The sequence below is a fragment of the Pygocentrus nattereri genome, chromosome 14 (genome assembly GCF_015220715.1).
Source record: "Pygocentrus nattereri isolate fPygNat1 chromosome 14, fPygNat1.pri, whole genome shotgun sequence".
Classification (NCBI taxonomy): Eukaryota; Metazoa; Chordata; class Actinopteri; order Characiformes; family Serrasalmidae; genus Pygocentrus; species Pygocentrus nattereri.
In genome coordinates this window covers 27,230,471-27,247,055 of record NC_051224.1, presented here as the reverse complement: position 1 = coordinate 27,247,055, position 16,585 = coordinate 27,230,471, and positions in this window count along the sequence as shown.

Sequence of the window (16,585 nt, the reverse complement as noted above, 5' to 3'; positions counted from 1 at the left end):
CAACATTATTGACAATAGTACAATATTTTGCATTCCTATTACAACAAACTCCCGATAAACTGAACATAAAACTATTAAGGAGCTGCCTTATCTCTTTCCACAGCTAACACGGATCATGTAGGCAAACTGACCTGCTCAACTGCTGAAAAGATCTCCACGCACCAAAATCTGTCTTGTGCTTTAAACTTAGAAATATTTGACATCCAACCATTAAACATCTAAAATAGCCAATAACTTAATTTTAACTTAAAATAGTGAAGCCACTTTTAGTGTTTACAGGAGTATAATCTGAATATTTTCACCTTTTCTCCCACAGCTAGCACACTGCAGCTCTAACTAGCTTCTTCTGGTTTCCTTCAAATCAAATCAAATCAAATTTATTTATATAGCGCTTTTTACAACTGATGTTGTCACAAAGCAGCTTTACAAAAATGGGAATCACAGCACAAACCTTAACCGCACTTACTCTGCCTGCGCTCTGCAAAACAGCGCCCCATGAGGTCTTAAAGGCCCAGGAACCTATCTATGCTTTTTAGATTAATGTAGGTGAAACTGATCTAATTGGATCTAATGGTGGATCTAATTATCACCTGGCTACATGTGTTTTAGAGTTCTATTAAAACGCTCTCTGATGCTAGCCTTTAATTCGCTACCTGTAATTTAATGTGTAATTTAGTTTTTTGACATCAGGTTTTGAAAATATTTGTTGAAAAGCTCTTTAACCCCGTCCAGTAAGATTACAACGACAGCAGACTTTATACGTTTTAAGCCTGTAGCACATATTTGACCATCCACATCATCGGGTGGTGTGGATGTAGTTTTGCATTCAGGAGCCTCAACTAGGGTATAACCACTTGCCATGCCATGACCCTGTCTGATGTCTAGATACAGCCCCACTTGTTGATGCTGCTGATAAAAATGGTGGTTGTCAGAAAGTCATATTTGCACGTGCATAATCTTCACAGAACTGATCCACACCGTAGTTGCGTAGTGTTGGTTGATTGCTGTCACATGCTGCATCATGGATGTAACCCCTTTTAACATATGCTATGGGTAGGCGGTAAGAATCAAAGAGGTTAACCTTAACACCACTCAAGTATTCACAAGACCTACATCTAAAGGCGTTACTATATCACTCTTTCCTCTGAGCAAAAGTTCAGTTGGCAAAAAAATAAAAAAAACTAGCATTAGGTGTTGCTGTAGAAACTCTGAGAGGCATCTGATTTACACTTGTGGTAAACATTGTCAGCATTAGTCATGCAAACCACCACTGAGGAGAAGAAGAAGAAGAAGAAGAAGAAGAAGAAGAGTGCTTGAAACCATATATACATTGCTCACACCCAATTCTGACACCTCAACTCATCCTGTCACAAATCTTTTAGGGGTGGTGGTGGTGGGGGTACGGATATCCTGACCTGTGACAAAGCTTTTTGTTGTTGGTGGTGGGGACACAGACATCTTGTCAATCATATTGGCCTGTCAATCATAGGGGGTCATACCTGGCCAATAAAGCTTGATTCTTATTCTTTAAACTGGAAGATCTTGCTCTAGAGACTACTGTGGTGCCATTGTTAAAGGTAAGTAAGAATGTTCAAAACATATGCAGTGATGCTTACATTACTCATTTTTGCTGGAGTGTCGCTTTAAAAGGAATTTCCTTAAATGTTTAAGAGGTAAACAAAGTCAAGAATTGTTCCATTCTTACTAAGTAAAAATTGTTCACAGTGGTGCTGATAGGAACCAGACATCTGAAGAGTTAAACGACTCTAAATGCTATGAAAGTTATTACATCACTTTCAGGTTTTCCACTATTTTACCATTAATGACATTACATAAAACATATGTAGACTCGCTGGGGGTTGTCCTACACAAGCACACCTGACTGAACTCAGCAGCTAACTGCCAGGTTTAGTGGGTGTTTTAAGAGCAGGAAAATCACCAAACTGTCCTGGGCACCAGCCCTCCAGAGCCATAGTTAGGCACCCATGCTTTAATTGCACACAGCTCATGCGGGGAGGGATTCAGTGTAAAGCCCACAGCTGGTGTGAGGTCTACCTGATCCTTAGACACGCCTGGTGGAGGAGTGAAGCGGAAGTGTTGCAAGAGGGAGGTAAAGTGCTCCATCATGGCCAGACTCTCTCCCTGCGCCCTGATAAAGACAGAAAGGATATAGTTAAGATTACAGCATGATTTCTTTGAACAATAGATACGTCAGAGAAAAGCATTTTAAAACCTGTAGAAAATGGCATGAAGGCTTCTCTCTTGACAAATCGTCCCTACTCATCCAGGAAGTGTGTTGGGGCTCTCCCATTCCTTCTCATCCCTCAACACGGATGTCAGTAGTGGGAGCACACGTTTTTATGTTCGTCTTCTCATTCAGGTATTATTGTGTAGCATTTGTCACTTTAAGTCCAGGATCCCTTCTGGTGTTCCAGTCCAGGACTTCATGGTGTCCTTGGGCCAATCAGGATAGCTTGCTCCACCCTCTCATACTGGGATAAAAAGAGGACAGCGGGATGCTGTTGTGGCTTTTGCTCCTTGTTCTTGTGATTCGTTGTCTGCTGAGTATTTGATATTGTGTAGGACTTTCTGTGTATGACCTTGTTTCTGTGACCCTTTGTTTTTTGATACTGCCTCATCCTCAAAACAAGATTGCCTGACTATCGTGCATATAGTATTTGTAAACATATTAGTGCCTCTCCATTGATCACCACCTTATCGTGGTGGAGGGGTTTGCGTGCTTGAATGATTCTAGGAGCTATGTTGTCTGGAGCAAAAGCTCCTGGTAGGGTCTCCCATGGCAAACTGGTCCTAGGTGACAGGTCAGACAAAGTGTGATCCATAATAATCCCTATGAAAAGACAAAAACAGGACTTGTGTACCCTGGAGCAAGTGGCCTGTGGGAGGGGCTCGCCAGTGAGCGTCTGGTGGCCAGGCATTTACTCATGGTGCCCAGCCAGGCCCAGCCCGGTGTTACATGAGTCCCCCCTCCCATCGACCCACCACCAATGGGATGGGCAGTAGTAGGGGTTCAGTGCTTTGTGGATCGGGCAGTGTCCGAAGGCGTGGGCCTTGGCGTTCTGATCCTCGGTTGCTGGAACTGGCTTTTGGACCTTAGAACGTTACCTCACTGGTGGGGAAGGAGCCTGAGTTGGTGCGCGAGGTTGAGAGATACCGGCTAGATATAGTCGGGCTCACCTCAACACACAGCTTGGGCTCTGGGTCCAATCTCCTTGAGAGGGGCTGGACTTTATTCTTTTCTGGAGTTGCCCATGGTGAGAGGTGGCGGGCAGGAGTAGGCTTTCTCATAGCCCCTTGAGTCGGTGCCTGTATGTTGGGGTTTTCTCCGGTGGATGAGAGGGTAGCTTCTCTACGCCTTCGGGTTGGGGAATGGGTCCTGACTGCTCTCTGTGCTTATGCACCGAACAGCAGTTCAGTGTACCCAGCCTTCTTAGAGTCCTTGGGAAGGGTGCTTGAAAGTACTCCTCCTGGAGACTCTGTTGTCCTACTGGGGGACTTTATCGCTCACGTGGGCAATGACAGTGAGACTTGGAGGGGTGTGATTTGGAGGAATGGCCTCTCTGATCTGAACCCGAGTGGTGTTCAGTTTTTGGACTGCTGTGCAAACCACAGCTTGTCCATCACGAACACCATGTTTGAGCACAAGGATGCCCATAAGTGCACATGGCACCAGGACACCCTTGGCCGCAGTTCAATGATTGACTTTGTAGTCATGTCATCGGACTTGCGGCCATGTGTTTTGGACACTCTGGTAAAGAGAGGAGCTGAGCTGTCAACTGATCACCACCTGGTGGTGAGTTGGATCAGGTGGTGGGGGAAGATGCTGGTCAGACAGGCAAACCCAAACGTATAGTGAGGGTTTGCTGGGAACGTCTGGCAGAAGAACCTGTCAGATTGATGTTCAACTCACACCTCCGTCAGAACTTTGACCAGATATCGGGGGAGGTGGGGGACATTGACTCAGAATGGGCCATGTTCCGCTCCTCCATTGTTGAAGTGGCTGACTGTAGCTGTGGCCATAAGGTAGTTGGTGCCTGTCTGGGCGGTAATCCTCGAACCTGGTGGTGGACACCCCAGGTGAAAGATGCCATCAAGCTGAAGGAGCCCTACCGGGCACGGTTGGCCTGTGGGACACCAGAGGCAGCTGGCAGGTATCGACAGGCCAAGCGATCTGCGGCTTCTGTCGTCGCCAAGGCAAAAACCCGTGTGTGGGAGGAGTTTGGTGAGACCTTGGAAAGTGACTAAGTCGGCTCCGAAAAGATTCTGGCAAACCGTCAGGTGACTCAGAAGGGGAAAGCAGTGTGCCACTAGCACTGTATATAGTGGAGATGGTGTGCTGCTGAGTTCGACTGAAGACATCATTGGGCGGTGGAATGAATACTTTGAGGACCTTCTCAATCCCACCGACACGTTCTCCAGTGAGGAGGCAGAGTCTGGGGACATGGGAATAGGCTTGTCCATTACTGAGGCCGAAGTCGCTAAGGTAGTTAAGAAGCTCCTTGGTGGCAAGGCTCCAGGGGTGGATGAGATCCGCCCTGAGTTCCTCAAGGCTCTGGATGTTGTGGGGCTGTCTTGGCTGACATGTCTTTTCAACATTGCGTGGACATCGGGGGCGGTGCCACTGGATTGGCAGACTGGGGTGGTGGTGCCTCTTTTTAAAAAAGGGGACCGGAGGGTGTGTTCCAACTACAGGGGAATCACACTCCTCAGCCTCCCTTGTAAGGTCTATGCAGGGGTACTGGAGAAGAGAGTCCGGCTTATAGTTGAACTTCGGATCCAGGAGGAGCAGTGCGGGTTCCGTCCTGGTCGTGGAACACTGGACCAACTTTTCACCCTCTCCAGGATTCTGGAGGGTTCATGGGAGTTTGCCCAACCAGTCCACATGTGCTTTGTGGATCTGGAGAAGGCATTCGACTGTGTTCCCCGGAGTATTCTGTGGGAGGTGCTTTGGGAGTACGGGGTACATGGCTCTTTGCTACGAGCCATTCAGGCCCTGTACAAACAGAGCAGGAGTTTGGTTCGCATGGCCGGCAGTAAGTCAGACTTGTTCCCAGTGAGAGTTGGACTCCGTCAGGGCTGCCCTTTGTCACCGATTCTATTCATAATTTTTATGGATAGAATTTCTAGGCGCAGTCAGGGGATGGAGGGTGTCCGGTTTGGTGACCTCAGGGTCACATCGCTGCTGTTTGCAGATGATGTGGTCCTATTGGGGACATCAGGCCGTGAACTTCAGCTTTCGCTGGATCGGTTTGCAGCCGAGTGTGAAGCGGCTGGGATGAGAATCAGTACCTCCAAATCCGAGACCATGGTTCTCAGGCGGAAAAGGGTAGAGAGCCCTCTCTGGGTCGGGGATAGGCTCTTGCCTCAAGTGGAGGAGTTCAAGTATCTCGGGTTCTTGTTCACGAGTGATGGTACAAGGGAGCGGGAGATTGACAGGCGGATTGGTGCTGGGTCAGCAGTGATGCGGGCTCTTTACCGGTCTGTTGTGGTAAAGAAAGAGCTGAGCCTTAAGGCAAGGCTCTCGATTTACCGGTCGATCTACGTTCCCACCCTCACCTATGGTCATGAGCTTTGGGTAATGACCGAAAGAATAAGATCGCGAATACAAGCGGCCGAAATGAGTTTCCTCCGCAGGGTGTCTGGGCTCTCCCTTAGAGATAGGGTGAGAAGTTCGGTCATCCGGGAGGGACTCGGAGTAGAGCCGCTGCTTCTTCACATCGAGAGGAGTCAGCTGAGGTGGTTCGGGCATCTGGTTAGGATGCCTCCTGGACGCCTCCCTTGGGAGTGACTGGCGCTGGCGTGACTATATCGCCCAGCTGGCCTGGGAGCGCCTCGGAATCCCCCTTGGAGAGCTAGTGGAAGTGGCTGGGGAAAGGGAGGTCTGGGCCTCATTGCTTAGGATGCTGCCCCCGCGACCCGAACCCCCGAGAAGCGGAAGCTAATGGATGGATGGATGGATGGATGGATGGATGGATGGATGGATGGATGGATGGATGGCATGTGCGTTTGTTTCGGTTTTGTAACTCCGCCCTGATTGTTTTCACCAAGGATAGGTGATGTAACACAGTGGTAAACATGCCCCTGTCCCAGCTTCTTTGGAACGTGTTGCAGACATGAAATCTCAAAATGAGTGAATATTTGCAAACAACAATAAAGTGTATCTGTTTGAACATTAAATATCTTGTCTTTGTAGTGTATATAATTGAATATAGGTTGAAAAGGATTTGCAGATCACCGTATTCTGTTTTTATTTGTTTTACACAACGTCCCAACTTAACTGGAATTGGGGTTGTATTATTATTACACATGTGGACAGTACAATTTGGTACTGATGAACCACAACATAAAACAAAATTATCACAATGTAAAATAGCAAATAACTTGGTGATTTCATCATTTACATTACATAAATGATTTGATACATTAAAAGATTCAGAGAATCTGGAGAAATATCTGTATGCAAGATATTTGGCAAGGGCAAAAAACAGTATTTGCTGGCTGTGATCTTTGGGCCCTCAGGCAGCACTGTATTAAAAACAGACTTGATTCTACAGTGGAAATCACTTCTGAAAACTGTCTGTGTCACTGCATTCACAAATGCTAATTAAAACTCTAAAACGCAAAGAAGAAATGATATATAAACAGAATCCAGAAACCCGGCTGCCTTCTCTGAAAAAGTGTCCAACAAATTAAAATTTGAAATTCATTTTGGAAATCATGGACACCTGCATGCTCTAGGCTAAAGACTACTCAGCTGTTATCAGTGCACACTTCAAAAGTCAATATTCATGATGGTTTAGGGGAGCATTAATGCGCATGGCATGGGTGATGCGTACATCTAAGGAGGCACTGTTAATGCTGAACAATTGACACATGTTTTGGCAACATATGCTGCAATCCAGACAGCGTCTTTTTCACAGAAGGCCTTGATTATTTCAGCAAGATAATGTCAAACCACATTCTGCATGTATTACAACAGCAGTGCTCTGTATTAAAAGAGTGATAAACTGGGCAGCCTGCAGTCCAGAACTTTTACCACTGAAAACATCTGGCACAATATGAAATAAAAAAAACTGCAAATGAGACCCTGAACTGTTGAGCAGCAGAAATCCTGTATCAAGCAAGAATGAAAAACATTTCACTTTCAAAGTCTTCCATTTATCTCCTTCCTTTATCCAGATGAGATTGTAAGAACTACGAAGGCTGAATTTAGTGAAATACGTTGCACCCTGTAATTGTTCTAATACTTGTTGAATACTTCTATTAAGTCTAGATACTCGGGAGGTATTACAAAAGCAGAATCTGAATTGGGGCTTTCTATGGTGGTAGACATTATACTGATCTTTGGGATTTCTAGGCAATTTCTGACACAGTAGGGGGACCATAGAGTGATTGAGCGTTTGGGCCATGAAATGACAGGGTTATGTTTCTCAAGCCAAGGAAGACCTAATATCATGTCAAATTCAGATTTCAACAGAATGAGAAAGGACAGTTTTTCTCTATGGGTTGCACTGGTCTGGAGTAACAAGGGAACTGTGGCATGTGAGGTAGTTCCGACTCCTACTGGTTCTCCATCCTGGGCTGAGACCTTTAAGTCTTCTGGCTTCTAGTTTCACTAGTCTTTCATGAATGAAATTCCCCTCGGCTCCAGAGTTGAACAATGCTGAAACAACATGAGATTGTGATTGGCAGTAAATCAGTACAGATATTAACATAGACTTTGAAACCAACCCCTTTGTGGGAACACTCACCACATTAGCATGTGAAGTAAACCCCACATGCTGTCCAGGGGTCGACGCCTTGTTTTTAGGGGGTCTGTGGATACAATCCCTGATGTCCGGCTTGGCCACAATACAGACAGAGGTGGTGCAACAATCTGCATTGCCTTTCTTCCTGGGAGAAATGGGAGAAATCACATAACATAGGCTCTGGGGCTTCCTCTGTTTCTCTATGCAAGTAAACTGGAGCTCTTGGGATTCTCCAGGTTCTCTCCATCTTCTTTCTCTGTGAACTAAGCAGGTGCTCAAGCTTAATAGCTAAAGATATCAGCTGGTCTATGTTAAGTTCATCATCTCTGTTGGCCAGCTCATTCAAGATCTCAGTATTTAATCCCTGACAAAACATGACTAAAAGTATAGCCCCGTTCCATCCGCTATTTGCTGCCAATGCCCGAAACTCTAATGAACAGACCACAACCGAGTGTTTTCCCTGACGAAGTTGGGAAAGCAACTTGCCACTAATCTTTCCTTCATAGGGATGGTCAAATACCTGCTTAAATTCTTTAATATACTGAGCTTAAGATAAACAATGAACATTATTCCAATGCGTGGTAGCCCATTCTAAAGCTTTATCAGCTAGATGTGATATTACAAAAGAAATTTTAGCTTGATCAGAGCTAGGAGGAGAATTATCAAAAAACACTGCACACTGCAGTAAAAAACCTCTGCACTTATCCGGATCGCTTCCAAACTTAACAGGTTTACTAACCAGAAAGTTTGATGGAATGTTCTCAGCAGTGGTGGGTCGGGCAGAGCTCGTGGTTGGTTTAACCAAACTCATCTGTTGTAACTGCCCTGGCAGTCCTTTCACACTCGCTACTAGCTGGGCAAGCTGGGCTTGTTTGTCCGCTTGTTGGTGTGCAAGAGCCTCCAGGGACTGAATGACACATATTGGTGTCTGCTTAGCAGTTGTCATTGCTCTGAAAGAGCCTTCTGAAGGGCTTCTGGATCTGCCGTCTGCATGCTGGCAAAGTATTCTGTAACACTGCAGTAGAATTCAGATGTGAGCAGATTGTAAGAAGAGAGTTTTAATCTTAAGAGTGAGCAAAATCGAAAACAGCAAAGAGTCCATGGGTAAAACACAGGTCAGAAAACTCAGGCAACGGTATCCAAGGGGTAAGACAAAAAGACGGAAGACAGATAACAATGGTGAGAAAACACAGGATGAAAGTCATAACAAAAACGCTCAGTATGATCGGAGATGCAATCCTTTGCGTTTAACCTATGCTAAGCCTGGACTTAAATACTAAATACTAAAACTCAGGTGAGTGAGAGCGCTGACAGGAACGCAAGTCAAGTTCATTAGTCACATGATCTCCTGTAGATCTCTGTGAATTGGTGTCTGACGGAATCATGACAGACAGCAGACAACAGAGGAAAAAAAGGTCACCTGTAGTATATAAATTACAGGGTTTACAAAGTTTGGCCTCAAGTAAACATGGCTTTTTGGCTGCCACTACCCTCTCTTTCTATCCTTTCAGTGCTATTAGACTACTGAGAGATTAGTGTTATATATGTATCCTTCAAATGCACACAAGATATTTTTGTCTATTTCTTTGTGTAATGTTCAACATATTGCTCCAAAAACACTAAGAATTCTTTGGACTAGATCATACCTACACCTTCAAAGTCTAAATGTTTGACAGACATTAATCAGGGGGTGAGAGCTTAGCAAACTTGCTCATTTACAAATAATCTTTAGCAATGACTGACTTGAGCTGTGTAGTCAAATGTTTAATCAGAATTCTACCTGCTATGGATATGAATTCTACTCCTTTTATTTATTTCTCCTGAAACAAAGAGAAGTTGATATGAAAAGGGATGTTTTTTCCTTTGGTAAATTATGTCATGATCAGCCCAACTTAAAGAAACACTGGTCAACAATGACAGTATTTTACAATGATTAAATTTAATAAACACTGGTGGAACTTTCTGGTCAAGTAACATATGACCAGACACAAACCATCTATAAGTACCACCCATAAGTAATTTTACAGAAACACAACCTACTAATGTGCACAACCTACATGCATTCAGCATTAATGATGCCTTCACAGATGTGCACATCAGCCATGCCATGTATAATTATGCACCCATATAACATCATGAATTAGGGCTTTTCACTGATAACAACTTTTCACTGATAACAAGCTGGTCTTTACCCCAAGGGATACAGTGTCCATAATTTCCAAAAAGAATTTCAAATGTTGATTCGTTGGACCATAGGACCACTTGCCTTCAGCTCATTTTAAATAAGCTCGGGCCCAGAGAAAGTGACAACATTCCTGGTTCCTGTTTATATATTTCTATATTTCTTCCTTGCGTTTGAGTTTTAATTAGCATTTGTGCAAGCAGCGCCAAACTGTTTTCACAGACAGTGTTTTTCAGGTTTTCTGGGCCCTTGCAGTGATTTTCACTATAGAATCATGTCTGTGTAGTGCTGCCTGAGGGCCCCAAAATCATGGCCAGCAAATACTTTTAATCTCTGAATCTTTTAATGTTATTTACCATAGATTATGAAAAGCAAAAAATAACTGTGCAATCTTTCACAGAGAACCCCTCCTCATCTTTACTTCTGAAAGACCCAGCCCCTCTGAGATACTCGTTTTATACCCAATTATTTTATTGAGCTGTTGCCAATTAACCACCTTGTTTTTTTGTAAGCATTACACAACTTTACTAGCCTTTTGTTGCCCCCATCCCACCTTTTTTGGAACATATTGTTGACAACAAATTCAAAATGGGCAAATATTTTTCAAAAAACAATCACATTTCTCAGCATTTTTCAACATTTGATATGTTGTCTTTGAAGCATGTTTATTGAAATACTGGGTTTAATTGATTAGCAAATCACTGTATTTTGTTTTTGTTTACATTCTTCACAGTGTCACAACTTTTTGGAAATGGGGTTGTATTTTCATTCTGACAAAGTCTATCAGATAACTCAAGCATCTTGTTCAGCACAGATCAAACTCAAAGGTGTTAAGTTGATGTCAAAGGTGAAGGGTTTCCTGGTCCACTTTGCTGTAGTCTCAGATGATTTATTTTTTCTGTTAAAAACTTGGGAAGCGCCAAGAGACAACTGAGTATAAGTTAATTAACATTTTAAGCTGTTACTGTTCACCGAAATAATTTTTTGCAAAAGTGGCAAGCTTCAACCCATCCTTGCTCATGAAGTCATTTGCCATATGTTTCTTTTATACCAAAGTATGATCACATCACTTGTGTCAGATGTATGAACATTTCATAATTTAATGTACCTATATCTCAACTTTTTGGAATGAATGAGTGCATAAAGTTGATACAAGGTCATATAGAGTAATATAAGCTATTAAGTAAAAACATTAATTATCTTGTCTTTGTACTGTTTTTAGTTCAATACAAGCCAAAGGGCATTTAGAAGATTTTAAAATATTTCATATGTAGAGGCGGGGCGGCACAGTGGCGTGGTGGGTAGCGCTGTCGCCTCACAGCAAGGAGGGCCTGGGTTTGATTCCCCGGCCGGGTGACTGGGGTCCTCTCTGTGTGGAGTTTGCATGTTCTCCCCGTGTCTGCGTGGGTTTCCTCTGGGTTCTCCGGTTTCCTCCCACAGTCCAAAGACATGCAGTCAGGCCAATTGGGTGTGCTAAATTGTCCCTAGGTGTGAGTGTGTGAGTGTGTGAGTGACTGTCTGTGTCTGTCTGTCTGCCCTGCGATGGACTGGCGACCTGTCCAGGGTGTATCCTGCCTTCCGCCCGAAGACTGCTGGGATAGGCTCCAGCTCCCCCCCGCGACCCTGACGGAGAAGCGGCTTAGAAAATGGATGGATGGATGGATATGTAGAGGCAGAAGCTAACCCCAGTCACCTGGATCTCTTCTACTTTGAAAATGTCTACTCTCTTGACAATAAACTTGACCAGATCCTATTATAGCTTTTCCAGTATGAACTACTGCTGAACTACTACTGCATTTTTGTTTTTACAAAAATGTGCTTATAATGACAGCACATTCGGCCATTCAGCTAGCAGGGCTGACAGCACATGATGCCAACAGGGCAGCACTGTCCAGTAGGACCTGCTGTGGTGGCTTTCAATGTTGCATGAAAGCTGTAGTACAACCCCAATTCCAATGAAGTTGGGACATTGTGTAAAACATAAATAAAAACAGAATACAATGATTTGTAAATCCTTTTCAACCTACATTCAATTGAATAAACTACAAAGATAAGACATTTAATGTTCAAACAGATAAACTTTATTGTTTTTTGCAAATATTCACTCATTTAGAATTTGATGCCTGCAATACATTCCAAAGAAGTTGGGACAGGGGCAACAAAAGACTGGGAAAGTTGAGGAATGCTCAAAACACCTGTGTGGAACATTCCACAGGTGAACAGGTCAATTGAAAACATGTGAGTGTCATATTGGGATTGGGTATAAAGGTAGCATCTCTGAAAGGCTCAGTCGCTCACAAGCAAGGATGGGGCGAGGTTCACCACTTTGTGAACAACTGCGTGAGCAAATAGTCCAACAGTTTAAGAACAACGTTTCTCAACATGCAATTGCAAGGAATTTAGGAATTTCATCATCTACAGTCCATAATATCATCAAAAGATTCAGAGAATCTGGAGAAATCTCTGCAAGTAAGCGGCAAGGCAGAAAACCAACATGGAATGCCCGTGACCTTCGATCCCTCAGACGGCACTGCATTAAAAACCGACATCATTCTGTAATGGATATTACCACATGGGCTCAGGAACACTTCAGAAAACCATTGTCAGTGAACACAGTTCGCCGCTCCATCTACAAGTGCAAATTAAAACTCTGCCACGCAAAGTGAAAACCATATATCAACAACACCCAGAAACACTGTCGGCTTTTCTGGGTCTGAGCTCATCTGAGATGGACTGACGCAAAGTGGAAAAGTGTCCTGTGGTCTGACGAGTCCACATTTCAAATTGTTTTTGGAAATCATGGACATCGTGTCCTCCGGGCCAAAGAGGAAAAGGACTGTCTGGATTGTTATCGGCGCAAAGTTCAAAAGCCAGCCTCTCTGATGGTGTGGGGGTGTGTTAGTGCCCATGGCATGGGTAACTTGCACATCTGTGAAGGCCCCATTAATGCTGAAAGGTACATACAGGTTTTAGAGCAACATATGCTGCCATCCAAGCAACGTCTTTTTCAGGGACGTCCTGCTTATTTCAGCAAGACAATGCCAAGTCACATTCTGCACGTGTTACAACAGCATGGCTTCATCGTAAAAGAGTGTGGGGACTAGACTGGCCTGCTTGCAGTCCAGACCTGTCTCCCACTGAAAATGTGTGGTGCATTATGAAGCGCAAAATATGACAATGGAGACCCCAGACTGTTGAGCAATTGAAGTTGTACATCAAGCAAGAATGGGAAAGAATTCCACCTACAAAGCTTCAACAATTAGTGTCCTCAGTTCCTAAACGCTTATTGAGTGTTGTTAAAAGGAAAGGTGATGTAACACAGTGGTAAACATGCCCCTGTCCTAACTTCTTTGGAACGTGTTGCAGGCATCAAATTCAAAATGAGTGAATATTTGCAAAAAAACAACAAAGTTTATCCATTTGAACATTAAATATCTTGTCTTTTTAGTGTATACAATTGAATATTTTTACACAATTGAATAGTTTTACACAACGTCCCAACTTCATTGGAATTGGGGTTGTAGTATCAACTCAATGTTCTGAGCTTGTGGAGTTCATGAGGTGTGTGCTATCTCCCCTGACATTTTACCACCATGCTCATTGTCATAGTGTACATTCCACCCAGCACTAAAGCAAAGGAAACACTATACCAACTCTAAGGGGCTATCAGTGACCTGCAGACTGCTGTAAGGGAAAATATGGCTTTCTGTGTGATTTATTCTCTATTCCTGTGTCGTAACGGTAACACTCTTGTGCGTGCAAAACAGCATATGCTTCTTGTTATTTTTGTGTGTTCCAAAGGCAAGATGAGGAGGAAACTGAGCCTCACTCAGAAAACGGCTGAGTAAGCTAATCACAGCACACACACACACACATAGCGTCCTGCTGAGAGGACAAAGGCTGCTATGTCAGTATATAATTGGCTCTGCTCCAGTGGCGGGGGAGGTTTCACACAGCCTTATAGGAGGGAGAGGGGCGATGTGAGGCTCAGAGTCCTAAGGTTCCTACACTACTTTCACTACACTAAGGCTCTCAATAAATTTTCTTTATTTCATCTTCATTGTCTCGTTGGGTCACATCTTTTGAATTTCCACGACACTGCATACCCTGATGCATTCTTCAGTCTTACTTTAATCATGCAAATCTGAAGTCAGTGCTGCCTACATTCTTGATTTTACATGATGATTTTATGACTTGTGGAATAAACATATTGAATCTTGTTCACACCAATATCCATGGAGCACACAAGACTGTACCCTGAGACCTGCTTAGACCACATCACTGTTGTGGTAATTGCAGCATACAGACCTGTACTCAAGCATGCCAAACCAGTTCGCCTATGCTAAAGCAAACATGTGAGAACCTGATCTGAGGCAAAGCACAGATAAGTACAGAGTATCCACTGACACTTTCAGGACACCAAAGACACACAGCATATGGGGCAGGGCATAAAAGCCATCTCTGAGTGTGTATACATGCACTTATTATTCCAATCATTATCGGATTTCTCCATTCATCCAATTGTTCAAATGGTCATGTAAACACCATAATCTATAATCTTTTCCTAGAAATCTGATAAAGAGAGCTGGATTTTAGCTCAGCAATCAGATTTCTCAGTGCATGTATAGTCATACTCTGATTTCAATCAGAGATCTCAGTCTATGCATGCACGAGACCATATATCACATAGCAGGAAACACTTTTGAAAAGGCATTGAACCCAAACATTAAATAAAGGATTTAAATATTCTTCATCTTCTAAATGATGTGTGTTCATATTTTCAGGTAAAGTGGCATGAGGTTTTTAAAAAATACAGTATGAAGTTTAACTTATGTTACATTTACCTCATGTCTTCTTCTGTGAGTTTATTGGCTGGTTGTAAAGCAAAAATCTGATTATTGCCTGACTCATGTAAAAGCAGAGTTTCCATTATTTGATTACTCAAGGGCATTTAAACATGTTGATTACATACTGACGAAATCTGATTTTCTGCAGTTATCGGATTAAGTGCACACGCTCACTGACTACAAGTGACATCACATGTCTGAGATATTGATGCACTCAACAACTTTAATACTTCAGTACAAGGTTTGAAGCACAAAACCACCACAACTTGTCATACAAAAACTGGCAAAGTAAATAATTAATTTCTATCAGAATGGGGGAAAAAAGAGTAGTAATCTTTTTGAAAAATGAAGTTTGATTTAATTCTAATTTGTATTTGAAATGCATTTTGATTCATAATGTTTTTCATGTGGATTTTATCATTTTGTTTGGAGATTTTGGCACATAATTAACCCCACAGGAGAGGTTTATTGACTGGTGCAGAAACAATCAAACATGTCTCTTAATGTCAATAAGAAAAAAAAGAGATGATTATAGACTTTAGGAACTGACACTTGACTTGGATTTGTGCACTTACATTTACACTTATGTACTTTTTGATGAGCACTGTGATAGCTCACACTTAAGCAACATGTCAAAACAGACAGGCAGGAAAAGAAAATTAACCTCCATATAAATACATTGTCATACTATTTAGTTAGCTATGCTAATTACTTGGAACTGGCTAGTAGCTAATGTTTCCTGTACTTGCTACTTGCTTTCGATCTCAACAACAACACAAAGTAAATTAAAGTTGTTTACTCACTACAAAACTCAGTTTAAGATGATCTAGCTTCATCAAAACATGGATAAACTCCCACAGTATGGCTGCTGGGGGTTGTGGGTTGTGATGCTAATAAAGTTGGAACTGCCTCTCTCTTCAGTCTTAGGTTTGAGAAACTGCTGTCTGGAGTTAAATATGCAGAACAAACTTTGAATTAAAGTTGTCCTGGATCCTGTTAAACATGAGGTAGCTGAAGTTGGCAGCTTGGTTTGTACATTTTCTGTTCCACCTTGAAAGCTGCTGCAGTTACATTCTGGCGCCTATACAAGCTGTAGAATTTAAGATGGAATGGAACATGTACGGTTACAAAGTTGGATAGGAAGCCTATGCAATTTAAAGATGATCACCGGCCATGCCTGTTGATAGCTCAGTTCCTTGGGAAGAATATGAAAATTCCTGCCACAGCTTTGAATATGTACAATTTCTGCAAATACCCCACCATTTCCATTGCTGTTGCTGTTGTCAAGTCCTGCTGGGTTAGAATGTGGGCTGGTGTGCATAAAATTGAGGTATAAATATTAATGGGTCAATACTGTTACATAACAGTTTAGGATTTTGGAATTGGTTAATTTAATGCCATCTTTTGCAAATGTAGGATTTGTACTTCAAGAAGGAAACAGCAGTGTTTGAAGTTCACTGTGTGTCAGTTCCTTGTACTGAGCTCTCCTTATTCAACTATGTCAATGCAAATAGAGTTTGCCATTCTATGGTGCCTTCATGCTGAAATGAGCAGTAATTGGTTTTATTCAACTCAATTATCTATTTTGAATGAAACTATGCAAAGCAACATTTTAGTTTAAATGGGCAAAAGCAATATTTCACATTGGTTCACAAGCTCCTCCCTCAGGGTTGCGGGGCAAATCAGTTCAATCATATTTTTAATTATTTAAAAGACTTTGAAACAGCTTCTGTTCCACATTTTATAGTATACCACTATATGATGTGACTCTTCCTGGATTCCATACA